At 37.4% G+C, this 15,336-nt stretch overlaps 1 protein-coding gene across 4 annotated transcripts in view; it reads left to right on the forward strand.

The window, feature by feature from the left end:
• The window catches only part of TEX9 (testis expressed 9), a 202,807-nt gene that overhangs the window by 102,176 nt on the left and 85,295 nt on the right, over window positions 1–15,336 (forward strand). For all 4 annotated transcript variants that reach the window (XM_087859191.1, XM_087859192.1, XM_087859193.1 and 1 more), the window contains exon 5: window positions 3,486–3,629. The gene's annotated coding sequence lies outside the window, so the exon portion shown is untranslated. The remainder of the gene's footprint in view (window positions 1–3,485; window positions 3,630–15,336) is intronic.

Below are 15,336 nucleotides of genomic sequence, written 5' to 3' on the forward strand. Positions count from 1 at the left end.
TTAAATTTTGTTGATGATTTCCTTTACTATTCAACCCCTTTTTATTTTCGTGTAGTCCCAATAGTTTATTCTCGCTCTTTTCCCCTTCCCTTAGGGGATATATCTAGAAAAATGTTGCAACAGTTGATGTCAAAGAAATTACTGCCTATGTTCTCTTCTAAGATTTTTACAGTTTCAGGTCTTACGTTTAGGCCTTTATCCATTTTGAGTTTATTTTTAGTATTGTGTGAGAAAGAGCTCCAGTTTCATTCTTTTGCATGGAACTGTCCAGTTTTCCCAGCACCATTTATTGAAAAGACAGTCTTTCCCCATTGTATATTCTTGCTTCCTTTGTCATAGATTAATTGACCATATAATCATGGGTTTAGTTCTGGGCTGTCCATTCTTTTCCATTGACCTATGAGTCTGTGTTTGTGCCAGTACCATATTGTTTTGATTAATATAGCTTTGTTTTTCTTTCTCAAGATTGCTTTGACTATTTGGGGTGTTTTGTGTTTCTGTAAAACTTTTAGGATTATTTTTAAACACTGTTGGCATTTTGATAGAGATTTCATTAAATCTGTAGATTGTTTTGGGCGGTATGAATACTTAATGATATTGATTCTTCCAAACCATGAGCATGCAATATCTTTCCATTTGATTGTGTTGTCTTCAATTTCTTTCATCACTGTTTTATAGTTTTCAGAGTATAGGTCTTTCATCTCCTTGGTTAAGTTTATTCCTAGGTATTTTATTTTTTTGTACAATTGTAAATGGTATTGTTTTTTAAAATTTCTCTCTTTTTAAAAATTCAATTAAATTAAATTCAATTTAGATAACATATACTGTATTATTAGTTTCAGGGGTAGAATTTAGTAATTCATCACTTGCATATAAGACCCAATGCTCATTACATCAAGTGTCCTCCTTAATGCCCATCACCCAATTACCCCATCTCCCCACCCACATCCCCTTCAGCAACCCTCAGTTTGTTTTTTACAATTAAGAGCCTCTTATGGTTTTCTTCCCTCTCTGTTTTCATCTTATTTTATTTTTTCTTCCCTTCCCCTATGTTCATCTGTTTTGTTGAATAAATTCCATATATGAGTATTTGTCTTTCTCTGACTGACTTATTTCACTTAGCATAATACCCTTTAATTCTACCCTCATCGTTGCAAACAGCAAAATTTAATTCTTTTTGATGGCTGAGTATATATATATATATATACTATATATATATAGTATATATATATATATATATCACATCTTCTTTATCCATTCATCTATTGATAGACGTCTGGGCTCTTTCCATAGTTTGGCTATTGTGGACATTGCTGCTCTAAACTTTGGTGTGCATGTGCCCCTTTAAATCACTATGTTTATAACTTTTGGGTAAATACCTAGTAGTACAATTTCTGGGTTGTAGGGTAGTTCTATTTTTAGCTTTTTGAGAAACCTCCATACTGTTTTCCAGAGTGGCTGCAGCAGTTTGCACTCCCACCAACAGTGTAAAAGGGTTCCCCTTTTTCCACGTCCTTTCCAACATCTCTTGTTTCCCAAGTTGTTAATTAGTCATTCTGTCTGGTGTGGGATGGTATCTCATTATGGTCTTGATTTGTATTACCCTGATGCTGAGTGATGTTGAGCATTTTTTCACCTGTTAGCCATTGTATGTCTTTGGAAAATTGTCTATTCATGTCTATTGCCATTTCTTGGCTGGATTTTTTTGTGTTTTTGGGTGTTGGATTGATAAGTTCCTTATAGATTTTGGAAGAAATGGATAAATTCCTAGAAACATATAAACTACCAAAACTGAAACAGGAAGAAATAGAAAACTGGAACAGACCCATAACCAGCAAAGAAATTGAATCAGTAATCAAGAATCTCCCAACAAACAAGAGTCCAGGGCTGGTTGGCTTCCCAGGGGAACTCTACCAAACATTTAAAGAAGAACTAATGCCTATTCTTCTGAAACTGTTCCACAAAATAGAGATGGAAGGAAAACTTCCAAACTCATTCTATGAGGCCAGCATTACCTTGATCCCAAAACTAGACAAAGACCCCCTAAAAAAGAGAATTACAGACCAATATCCTGATGAACATGGATGTGAAAATTCTCACCAAGGTACTAGCTAATAGGATGCAACAGTGCATTAAAAGAATTATTCACCATGATCAAGTGGGATTTATTCCTGGGCTGCAGGGTGGTTCAGCATCTGCAAGTCAATCAATGTGACACACCACTTTAATAAAAAAAAAAAAGGACAAGAACCATATGATCTCTCAATAGATGCAGAAAAAACATTTGAGAAAATACAGCATCTTTTTTTGTTAAAAACTCTCTGCCATGTAGGGATAGAGGAAACAACTCAGTATCACAAAAGCTATGTATGAAAGACCCACAGTGAATATCATCCTCAATAGGGAATAATAGAAAGTTTTTCCCCTAAAGTCAAGAACATGACAGGGATGTCCACTCTCACCACTGTTGTACAACATAGTACTGGAAATCCTAGCCTCAGCAATCAGACAACAAAAAGAAGTAAAACTCATACGAATTGTCAAAGAAGAAGTCAAGCTTTCAGTCTTCACAGATGACATGATACTCTATGTAGAAAACCTGGAAGACTCAAGCAAAAAAAATGCTATATCTGATACATGAATTCAGCACAGTCACAGGATAAAAATCAATACACAGAAGTCAGTTGCATTTCTATATGGTAACAATGAAGCAGCAGAAAGAGAAATCAAGGAATCAATCCCATTTATAATTGCACCAAAACCCATAAGATACCTGGGAATGAACCTAACCAAAGAGATAAAGGATCTGTACTCTGAGAACTATAGAAGACTTATGAAAGAAATTGAGGAAGACACAAGAAATGGAAAAACATTCCATGCTCATAGATTGGGAGAGCAAATATTGTTAAAATGTCTATACTACCCAAAGCAAACTACACATACAATGCAATCTCTATCAAAATACCACCAGCATTTTTCATAAAGCTGGATCAAACAATCCTAAAATTTGGATGGAACCAGAAAAGACACTGAATAGCCAAAGTAATGTTGAAAAAGAAAAGCAAAGCTGGAGACATCAAAATTCTGGACTTCAAGCTGTAAATTTCTCTTTCTGTGACTTTGTTGTTGGTATATAGAAAACTACTGATTTGTGGGTAATAATTTTATACCCTGCAACTTCACTGAATTCATTTATTACTTCTAGTAGTTTCTTGGTGGAGGATTTAGGGTTTTCTATGTATAATGTCATGTTATCTGCAAATAGTGACGGTTTAACTTCTTTCTTACCAATATGGATGCCTATTTATTTTTCCTGTTGAATTGCTGTGGATAGGACTTCTAGTACTTTGTTGACTAAAAGTGATGAAAGTAGATATCCTTGTCTTCTTCCTGATCTTAGAGGGAAAGCTTTCAGGTTTTCATCATTGAGTGTGATGTTAGCTGTGGGTTTTTCATATATGGCCTTTTTTTTTTTTTTTTTTAAGGAGACTCCACAGCCAGCATGGAGCCCAATGCAGGGCTTGAATTCATGATCCTGAGATCAGGACCTGAGTTGAGATCAAGAGTTGGACGCTTAACTGACTGAGTCACCCAGGCACCCCATCATATATGGCTTTTAGTCTGTTGAGGTATGTTCTCTCTAATTCCATTTTACTGAGATTTTTTATTATGAATGGATGTTGAATTTTTGTCAAGTGCTTCTTCATCTATGGAGATAAGCTCATGATTTTAATCCTTTGTTTTGTTGATGTGGTGTATCACCTTGATTGATTTGTGAATACTGAACCATCCTTGCATCCCCAGAATAAATCTCACTTGATTGTGGTGAATGATCCTTTTATTGTACTGTTGGATTCAGTTTGCTAATATTTTGTTGGGGATTTTTGTATCTATGTTCATCAGGGATATTGATCTATAGTTTTGTATAAAAGGTGTCTTTGTCTAGTTTTGGTTCAGTGTAATGCTGGCCTCATGGAATGTATTTGGAAACTTTCCTTTCTCTTCTATTTTTTTGGAATAGTTTAAGGAGATTAGGTATTAATGCTTCCTTAAATGTTTGGTAGAATTCACCTGTGAATCCATCTAGGCCTGGATTTTTATTTTCTGGTAGTTTTTGGTAACCATTCAATTTTGTTACTAGTAATTGGCCTGTTCAGACATTGTATCTTTTTCTTATTCAGTTTTGGAAGATTGTATGTTTCCAGGAATTTATTTATTCCATCCAAAACCAAGAAAATATGTATTCTTTTTAAGTGTATATGGAACATTCTCCAGAATAGATCATGTGTTAGACCACAGAACAATTCTCAGTAAATTTAAGAAGATTAAAATCATGCCATGCATCTTTTCTGACCACAAAGAAATGAAAGTATGAAACTAGAAATCAACCACAAGAAAAAAATAGAAAAAACACAAACACATGGAGGCTAAATAACATGCTACTAAACAATCAATGGGTCAAAGAAGAAATCAAAGAAGAAAATTAAAAATACATGAAGACAAATGAAAATGAAAACACAATGGTACAAAATCTTTGGGACACAGTGAAAGCAGTTCTAAGAGGAAATACATAGTGATATAGGCCTACCTCAAGAAATAAGAAAAAACTCTAATATGCAATCTAACCTTACACCTAAAGATACTAGAAAAAGAACTAACAAAACCCAATGTGAGTAGGAGGAAGGAAATAATAAAGATCAGAGCAGAAATATATGATATAAAGGGTTTTCAAAAATAGAAAAGATCAGCTAAACCAAAATCTGGATCTTTGAAAAGATAAACTCTTAGCCAGACTCATCAAGAAAAGTGAAAGGACTCAAATAAAATCAGAAACAAAAAAGAAGTAACAACTGACACCAAGGAAACACAAAGAATTATAAGTTAATACTATGAAACATGCTATGTTAACAAATTAGAAAACCTAGAATGTAGTAGAATTTCTTTCGATAAGTGTTTAGTCTGTGGCTATATTTACTTCCATTCTCATGCTCTTAAGCAAATGCTAATTATGTAATTTGTTTAGGGTATGTTCAACATTGCTAGATGTGTGGTGGGGAAGATCATGCTTGTTGAAGAGGGATATGAATTCAGATGCTATACCTTAGATAAAATTGAAAGGAAGGAAGAAAATTTTAGAAATAAAGGATTTGACCTTATGTCTTAGCTAGATAATTCAGAGACAATTAGCTATAATTATTTCATTAGTTATTTAAGGAACTGACAAATTTGTTCTGTGTTCTTCCATCCTTTAATATTTGTTTCCAGTGACAAGCTAATCACCTCTGTTCCGTTCTTCATCTAATTTCCTCCTCCATGTAGAATGTGTAGCATATGCAATTCTAAGAAGCAGAAATGAGAAAACATCTCCCATGTTTTTAAATTTTTTTTAAAGAAAACCTGTTTTTTTTTTTTCATTCCTCCATTCAACCTTAATAGTGCACAATGGGAATACTTTTCTATTGTAGTTTGTGGTTTCTGTGATAGAGGTCTCTACTACTGGCTCAGTCCCTTTGCTGTGTTATTCTGAAATGAGTGTGGCAAAATTTCAGATCTGGAGTTCAGGAATGCTTTCTGCAATGATGACCAGGTACTGTCATCATTCCTCACACCACCTGGACTGCGACCCAAATAGAACACCTGGTCTAGGAAAGGTATGAAGCAGCCCAGAGAGCTACCCAAAGAAAACTTCAAAGACTTGGTATCTACAGAGAACACAGATATTTTTCAGTAGGAAAAGAGTGATTCCAGAAAGAGGGTAGCATACAAAATTTGAGTTATCAAACCTGCATAAGTCCTTAAGTATGATGATGTTGGTATGTATAGAGGCTGTTTGATTTCCATCATCCAAAAATGTACCTACCACTGGTAAGGGTACACACTGAGAATTTCTGACTAGAAACTAGAGATGTTGAAAAAAAAATTGCAACAAAATTGGTAGTCATTCCTGCTCAACTTTTGAATCTGAAAAGAATACAGACGGTCAAAGGGTTTGTGAAATGTGACACAATGGAGATGAGTATAATAAAGGAACAGAAATGGGACAATAGGGAGGATAGGGATAGAGATTTCTGAGGACCTAGAAAATAGGGCTGCAAAAAACTCTTTACAGAAAATGACACTGGAAAATCAGCCACATTCATTTGTTAATTTGTTTGTTCATTTATTTATCCTTCCAGCCAACAACAACAACAAAAATGTTTTTTTAATCCCTGTTATATGCCAGGCAAGGAAACCAAGGGATCTCTAGCATATCAGCTTATTCTTGTCTCTTTCTGGAACTAGTGTCACTTTCTCATGCTGTGTGTTTCTGTCTGCTTCTTTCCGTATTTCTTTTTTGGTTCTTGGACTTAACTTTCTGTCTTTGACATGAAGTTTCAGCATTGGCTTCCACTGTTAAATGACCTAGTCTTTTGGGATTTCTTTATTCTCTTTCTCTGAGAGAGAAAATCTGACTGACTCACTTCATCCTGTGGTGCTGGCTACATTATCGGATTTTGGTAGGTTTATGCATTGACTGTTCAATCCCTCTTTCTACCAGGTAGTCTCATCAAAATAACTGTTGCCAAGGGGATGAGGGATATTATTCACCTGCTATTAAATAAGAGGCTTGATATCTCATTGTGGTTTTGATTTGCATTACCAGAGTGAAGGTGGGGGGTGAAATAGGTGAAGGGGATTAAGAGTACACTTATCTTGATGAACACTGAGTAATATATGGAATTGTTGAATCACTATATTGTACACCTGAAATTAATATAACACTATATGTTAACTATACTGGAATTAAAATAAAAATAGGAATAATAAATAAGAGGTTTGAGCCTTAAGTCCTAAGAATGAGACAGGCAACATGGATTATTGCCCAATACAATGTTACCAGAAAATTAGGTAGTAAATTTGTCTATATTGAGGGAAAACTCCCTCAATCTTTTTTAATGCTCCAAGTGATATTTTTCTACTTTATTCATGATCTCCAATTCATACAAGATTTTACTTCCGAAATATTTTCAACTATGTTCCTCAAACCTCTGTACAATTACTTCTGTAGATCAGGTTCTCTTAAATGCTCTTTCTTCAGTAGCTCTCTTGGGTCACAGAAATGGCTTGAGTTTTCTGTCTCCAGTTTTGTCCCTTCAAATTTGTTCTTCCCACTGTAGCCTGAGTGATCTACATAAAATACAGATCCTACTGTGTCATTTTCTGGCTTGAAAACCTTCCCGTAAAAATTAAGAACAGGATCCTTAGCATGACAGGAATGCCCTCCAGTCTTCCCATCACACTTAACATTACAAGTAATAAGGTGTTTGTAATTCCTTAACATACCATGTTGTTTCCCATTTTCATGCCTTTATTTATGCTGTTTCCTTTGCCTGCAATGTACCTTATCTTCTTTTAAAAAGCTGGTAGGGAAAAATAATATTTTATATTTAATCCATATTTACCACTTCTGATTCTCTTTATTCCTTCTTGAAGATCCATTGGGTGTCATTTCTTCTGTGCGAAGGATTTCTAGGGGGCACCTGGGTGGCTTCCACTCAGGTCATGAGCCCAGGGTCCTGGGATCGAGTTGCACATCAGGCTCCCTTCTCAGCAGCAAGCCTGCTTCTCCCTCTCCCGCTCCTTCTGCCACCCCCTCTGCTTGTACTCTCTTGCACTCTCTCTGTCAAAGAAATTTTTTAAAATCTTAAAAAAAAAAAAAAAGAACTTCTATAGTATTTTTTGTAGTTCAGGCCTCCTGATGATAAAATTGCACAGGTCTCCTGGGGACAAGTTTGCATGGTTTTCTTTTATGTGAAAATGTCTTTGTTTCACCTCATTATTGACATACATTTTTGCCAGATAATGGATTCTGCGTTAATGGTTTTTCCTTTCATCACTTTAAAATTGTTGTTCCAGGGACTTCCAGAGAAGATGATGGAGTAGGAAGGTCTTAAGCTCACGTCATCCCATGGATACAAGTAGATAACAGCCACATCAGTGTAAATAATCAGAAGATGAGTAGAAGACGGGCAGAACAGGCTCTCCACGCCTGACTGTAGAGAAGAGGTCATGTTGAAGAGGGTAGGAAGGGCAGAGATGTGATGGGGAGCTAAATGAACTATCCGTGGGAGAAAGGGATTCAGTAGATGCAGAGGAGCAGACCAGACTCTGATACAAAGCGCCTCCGGCATGGGGAACCCCCATGAAAACCAGGGGGGCATAATTTCATGAGTTCTTACAATCAGTGAGGCTTAACACCTAGAACTTTAAAAATCAGCAAACTCTGCTCTGGGAGAGCCTGGAAGGCAAGGGAGTCCCTGTCCTTAAAGAGACAGCACAACAAGCATGCCAGGGAGATAGAACACAGAAGCAGCAATTTGAAAAATGCCAGGGGTATACAGGAGAGAGATTTGGGGTTTTTTGGGTTTTTTTTTAGTAATAATTTTTTATTATGTTATGTTAGTCAGTACATCCTTAGTTTTTGATTCATTATTTGTGCATAAGACCCAGTGCTCCATGCAATATGTGCCCTCCTTAATATCATCACCGGCTATCCCAATCCCCCACTCTCCTCCCCCAAAGCCCTCAGTTTGTTTCCCAGAGTCCATAGTCTCTCATGGTTCATTCCCCCTTCCGTTTACCCCCCTTCATTCTTCCCTTCCATCTCCTACCAATCTTCCTGCTGTTTCTTATGTTCCATAAATGAGTGAAACCATATGATAATTGTCTTTCTCTGCTTGACTTATTTCACTTAACATAATCTCCTCCAGTCCCATCCATGTTGCTGCAAATGTTGGGTGATCGTTCTTTCTGATGGCTGAGTAATATTCCATTGTATATATGGACCACAGCTTCTTAATCCAGTCATTTGTCGAAGGGCATCTCGGCTCCTTCCACAATTTAGCTATTGTGGACAATGCTGCTATGAACATTGGGGTGCATATGGCCCTTCTCTTCACTACGTCTATATCTTTGGGGTGAATACCCAGTAGTGCAATTGCTAGATCATAGAGTAGCTCTATTTTTAACTTTTTAGGGGACCTCCACACTGTTTTCCAAAGTGGCTGTACCAACTTGCATTCTCACCAACAGGGTTCCCCTTTCTCCACATCCTCTCCAACAGTTGTTGTTCCCTGCCTTGTCTGTTTTTGCCATTCTCACTGGCGTAAGGTGGTATCTCAACGTGGTTTTGATTTGAATTTCCCTGATGGCTAATGATTTTGAACATTTTTTCATGTGTCTGTTAGCCATTTGTATGTCTTCATTGGAAAAGTGTCTGTTCATATCTTCTGCCCATTTTTTTATTTGATTATTTGTTTCTTGTGTATTGAGTTTGAGAAGTTCTTTATAGATCTTGGATACCAGCCATTTATCTGTAGTGTCATTTGCAAATATCTTCTGCCATTCCGTGGGCTGCCTCTTAGTTTTTTTGACTGTTTCCTTAGCTGTGCAGAAGCTTTTTATCTTGGTGAAGTCCCACAAGTTCATTTCTTCTTTTGTTTCTCTTGCCTTTGGAGATGTGTCATGAAAAAAGTTGCTGTGGCCCATGTCAAAGAGGTTGCAGCCTATGTTCTTCTCTCTGATTTTGATGGATTCCTGTCTCACATTGAGGTCTTTCATCCATTTGGAGTTTATCTTTGTGTATGGTGTGAGATAGTGGTCAAGTTTCATTCTTTTGCATGTAGCTGTCCAATTTTCCCAGCACCATTTATTGAAGAGACTGTCTTTTTTCTACTGGATGTTTTTTCCTGCTTTGTCAAATATTAGTTGCCCATAGATCCGAGGGTCCATTTCTGGGTTCAGGAGAGAGATTTGTTTACTAATTTAGAGCATGTGCTGAAGGGGCAGGGATCCCTGGGAAACTTCTCCAAGAGCAAGAGGACTGGTGCACATCATTTCCTTCCCCGACCCCCAGCCTAGATACATGGACACCTATGGGAATGAGTGCAGCACAACACTCCACCTAGCTTGCTAATCATGTGCCCTACCCCTGCATGCTACTGTGGATCTGCTTCTTCCAATCCAGACCACTTGGGCAGGAGTTTTGGACCACTGCCCATCCCCTCCTGCAGTGGACCTGCATGGGCCTTGCTGGCACCGAATGCCCCACCTGCATGTCTTCCTGTGGACACACCTCCACCAGCCCTCTGGCAAGTTTTCTAAAGTAACTCTAGGTCCCCTCCCACAACCAACCTGTAAAAACCTTGCTCACACCGAATGCCCCACCCCAACATTCTCCTTCAGACCTACCTTGTCCAATAAGCCCATTGAAAGAGGTGCCACAAGTCTGGCATTGTGCAAGAAGCCCTAACAGGAGCCAACAACACTCCAAAATCACTCCTGCCTTGGAGACAGGAGAAGATTACCATATACACCAGTCTGCAGCACCAGTAGTGAGCTGGGGGCAGACATCTAGTCTGACTCCAGGCCCTGTCCATCAACAAAACTTCCCAGGGGACAATACAGAGAAAGAGTCCTGCCATTTGGGGCTCCTGCATTTCAGGCAAATGCCTGGTATGACTCACCTCAAGCCCAAGGCAGCCCTGAACTGGCCCAGTAACAACACAGGGACCAAAACCTGCCCACAATAGACAAAGAGAGTCATTGCAGATGACTGGATTGTAGGTAGAAGCAACTCAACAACAACAGAAGAGTACACAGAGCACACATAGGAGACCCACCTGAAGTGCCAGGTTCTGGTGAACAGAGAACCTTGTGCTACATACACTACAGGACCTCTTCTTCATACGACTACTACTTCATACTACTATGTACCACTACCGTCAAGAGCAAGAAACATCCATTGATGTGCATATGTTGAACCATCCTTATATCCCAGGGATAACTTTCTCTTGATCATGCGCTGCTGAATTCAACTTGCTAGTATTTTGTTGAGAAGTTTTACATCTATATTCATCAGGTATATTGGCTTGTAGTTTTCTTTTCTAGTAGTGTCCTTTTCTGGTTTTGGTATCAGGCTAATGCTAGCTTCCTAAAATGAGTTCGGAAGTGTTCTTTCTGATTTTTTGAAAGAGTTTGAGAAGGATTGGTGCTAGTTCTTTTTTATGTGTTTGGTAAGTTCACCAGTGAAGCCATCTGGTCCTCAGCTGTTCTTTGTTGTGATATTTTGATTACTGATTTAATATTTTTACTATTAATTGGTCTTTTCATTCTTTAAAATTTATTCCTGATTCAATATTGGTAAGTTTTATGTACCTAAGAATTTTTCCATTTTTTTCTGGGCTATCTGGTTTGTTATTATGTAGTCCTTTCTAGTAGCTTCTTATGATCCTTTGTTGTATTACTGTGCTATCAGTTATAAAATCTCCTTTTTCATTTATAATTTTATTAATTTGGTTCCCTTCTCTTTTTTCCTTGGTTAGTTTATCTAAGGGTTTGTCAATTTTATTTATCTTTCCAAAGAACCAATTCTTAGTTTTGTTTAATATTTCCTGTTGTTTTTCTGCTATTTCATATATTTCTGGTTTAATCTTTATTATATTGTTTCCTCTTCTAACTTTGGGCTTAGTTTGTTCTTCTTTTTCTAGTTCCTTAAGGCATAGAATTAGGTTGTTTGTTTGGGATTTTCTTTCCTTCTTAATGTAGATGTTTATTGTTATGAAATTCCCTCATAGAACTGATTTCGCTGTATCCCACAAGTTCTGCCTTGTTGAGTTTCCATTTTCCTTTGTCTCGAGAAACTTTTATTTTGCCTTTGATTTCTTCTTTCATCTGTTGATTGTTCAAGAGAGTGTTGTTTAAGGGGCACCTGGGTGGCTCAGTCAGTAGAACATCTGCCTTCGGCTCAAGTCATGATCCCAGGGTCCTGGGATGAGCCCCATGTTGGGCTCCCTGCTCAACAGGGAGTCTGCTTCTCCCTCTGCCCACCACCTCCCACGCTGTGCTCTCTCTCTGTCTCTCAAATAAATAAATAAAATCTTTTAAAAAAAAGATAGTGTTGTTTAATTTCCATGTTTTTGTGAATTTTCCAGTTTTCCTCTTGTTATTGATTTCTAGTTTTATGCCACTGTGGTCAGAGCAGATACTTGGATGATTTCAATCATCTTCAATTTGCTAAAGCTTGTTTTGTAACCTAACAGATGGCCTGTCCTAGAAAACATTCCATCTATGCCTGAGATGAATGTGTATTCTGCTGAACAAACTGTATGTCTCTTAGGTCCATCTGATCTATAGTATCTCCTTATTGTTTCTGTGTCTGGATGATCTATCTGTTGTTGAGAGTGGGGTGTTTAAGACCCCAACTATTATTGTATTACTGTTTATTTCCCTTTTTGTTCTGTTAGTTTTTGCTTTATATATTCAGATGTTCAAATGTTGGGCACATACATATTTATAATTGTTATGCCTTCTTGATGTATTGACCCTTTAATCATTATATATTGACCTTATTTGTATCTTTACCATTTTAGTTTAAAGTCTGTTTAGTTTGATGTAAGTATAGCTACCTCTGCCGTTTTTTTCTTCTTCTCTTCTTCCTCCCCGCCCCTCCTTCTTCTCCTTCTCCTCCTCCCTCTTCTTCTTTTTTCTTCTTCTTTTTTTGGCTACCATTTGTTTGAAATGTCTTTTTCCATACCTTCGCTCTTAGTCTATGTGTATCTCTAAAGCCACAATGAGTCTCTTGTAGACTGCATATTTTGGGTATTGTTTTTTTAATCCATTCGGCTGTTCTGTGTCTTTCAATTGGAGAATTCAATCTGTTTATGTTTAAAGTAATTGTTGACAGGTAACGATTTACTAATGGCATTTTGTTAATTAACTTCTGGTTATTTTATGGAGTCATTGTTCCTTGTTTCTTATCCTGCTGTCTTTTCATGTGTTTTGATGTCATTCAGTATGGGTATGCTTTGACTTCTTTTACATGTTCTTTTATATAATTACTACGATTTTATTGTGGTTACTGTGAGGTTTCCACAAAATGTCTTAAGCTTTTAACACCCTATTTTCAACTAATAAAAATTTAACTTCTATAATATTTGTAAACTGTACAATTTTACTTCTCCCCCTCACATTTTAGGTTATTGCTGTCAGAATTTACCTATTTTAAAAAAGACTTACTTATTTATTTAAGAGAGAGAGCATGCAAGTCGGGGGAGGGACAGAGGGAGAGAATGTTCAAGCAGACTCCACACTGAGCATGGAGTCTGATGTGGGGTTTGATCCCATGACCTGTGCCAAAACCCAGGTGCCCCACAATTTACATGTTTTTTTATATTGTGTAAATAGCAACAGATTATTGTATTTGTGGGTGTTATTACTACATTAATTTAGAAAAATTTTAAAGTAGAGTTGTAAGTAAATTATGCACCACTATTACCATTTGCAGAATCTAATTATGACTATATATTTATCATTACCAGTGAGAGTTTTGCTACCTTTTTGTGTTTTTATAATGTTAATTAGCATTCTTTTACTTCCACTCAAAGAACTCCCTTTAGTATTTCTTATAAGGCAGATTTGGTGGTAATGTGCACCCTCAGCTTTTGTTTGTTTGGGAAAGTCTAATCTTTCCTTTGTTTCTGAAGGAAGGTTTCTCTGGGCATAGGATTCTTGGTTAATGGTTATTTACTTTCAATATTTTGAATCTGTCATCTGATTCTCTCCTGGTCTGAAAAGTTTGTATTGAGAAATGTGCCAGGAATCTTATGGGGGTTCCCTTTCATGTGAATTCTCTTCCTTCTCTTGCTGCTCTTAATATTTTTTCTTTGTCTTTGACTTTTGATATTCTAATTTTAAAGTATCTTGGTATAGTCCTATTGGGATTCAACCTATTTGGGATTTTTTGGGCTTCATGGATCTGGATGTCCCTTTCCCTAGATTTGGTAAGTTTTCAGCCATTATTGCTTTAAATATACTTTCTGTCCCTTTCTCTTTCTCTTCCCTTTCTGGAATTCCCATAATGCAAATACTGTTTCTTTTCATTGTGTCTCATAATTCCTATAAGCTTTCATTCTTTTTCTTTTCCTTCCTTCTTTCCTTCCTTCTTTCCTTTTTTCCTTTCTTCCTTTATTCCTTTCTCTTTCCTTTTCTGCTCTGGATAATTTCTAATGTCCTATCCTCTATGTTGCTGATTCTTTTTTTCATGGTCCAATCTACTTTTGAAACTCTAGTGAATTCCTCAATTTGTTTATTACATTTTTCAAGTTTAGAATTTCTGTTTGTAGTTGTTGTTATGTTTGATAGTTGGTATTTTTCTTTTTTTTTTTTTAAAGATTTCATTTATTTATTTGTGAGAGAGAGAAAGAGAGAGCACAAGCTGGGGGAGGGACAGAGGGAGAGGGAGGAGCAGACTCCCCTAGGCGAGCAGGTAGCTTGATGCCAGGCTCGATACCAGAACCCTGGGATAATGACCTGAGCCGAAGGCAGATGCTTAACCGACTGAGTCACCCATGCACCCCTGATAGTTACTATTTCTTTGTCAAACTATTTTGTTTAGGCATTGTTTTTCTAACTTTGTGTAGTTGTTTGTTTTCTCGTATTTCACAAAACATCCTTTAGAGGATTATTCTGAATTATTTGTCTAATAGTTGATATATTTCCATTTCTTTGGGTCAGTTATTGAAGCTTTGATAGTTTACTTTGGCGTTTTCATATTTACTTGATTTTTCATGATCCTTGATTCCTTATTTTGGCATCCGTGCATTTAAAAAATGGAGCTCCTCTTCCAGACTTTACAGGTTTGCTTTGGCAGAAACAGTTCTTCACCAGTCAGCTCAGTCTGGGCTTCTGAGTATGTCTGCTGGAATGTGTTTGGGTAGATTGTCTAATATTATGGTATAATTTTTACGGATTAATTTTGGGTGAGGCAACTATTTGAGCTCTGAGGACAGGGATGGGGGGTGCTGTGCCACTGGTAATAACCGTTGGATAAAACTGCCATCTTGGTTCTCTGTCCAAGTGTGTCTGCAGTATGGGTTCTGCAGTTGTCTGAATAATCTGTTCAGGCTAAGTAGATGATTGGGGCTGCATACTACATTAAGTAATAGGTGGGGATAGGAATTAGCTTCTCTACCCTGGCATGACACAGCAGGCCAGGGCCCAGGGCCCAGGGCCTGTAAAACTCATTGTGTGGGGCCTAAATCAGGCCAGAGTGTGCACTTTATTTCCTGGTCAGCTACACTGAGTCTTGGTTATGAATTAATGCCCCTGCCTGTGCATAGCATTTGAACCCTCCATGCCTGGTACTGGATTTGTCCTAGGAATAATTAGCTTTTCCTACCCAATTCTTGGCTTAAGTGCTGTTGGGCTAGACAGTTTCCATGAATTGTCACTAGCCCTGCTGCTTTGCTTAGATGGGGCTAAAAAATACTCTGCACAGTGGGTGGGGCTGTGACTCAG

This window comes from Ursus americanus, chromosome 36 (assembly GCF_024610735.1).
Source record: "Ursus americanus isolate L20-20 chromosome 36, mUrsAme1.1.p, whole genome shotgun sequence".
Classification (NCBI taxonomy): Eukaryota; Metazoa; Chordata; class Mammalia; order Carnivora; family Ursidae; genus Ursus; species Ursus americanus.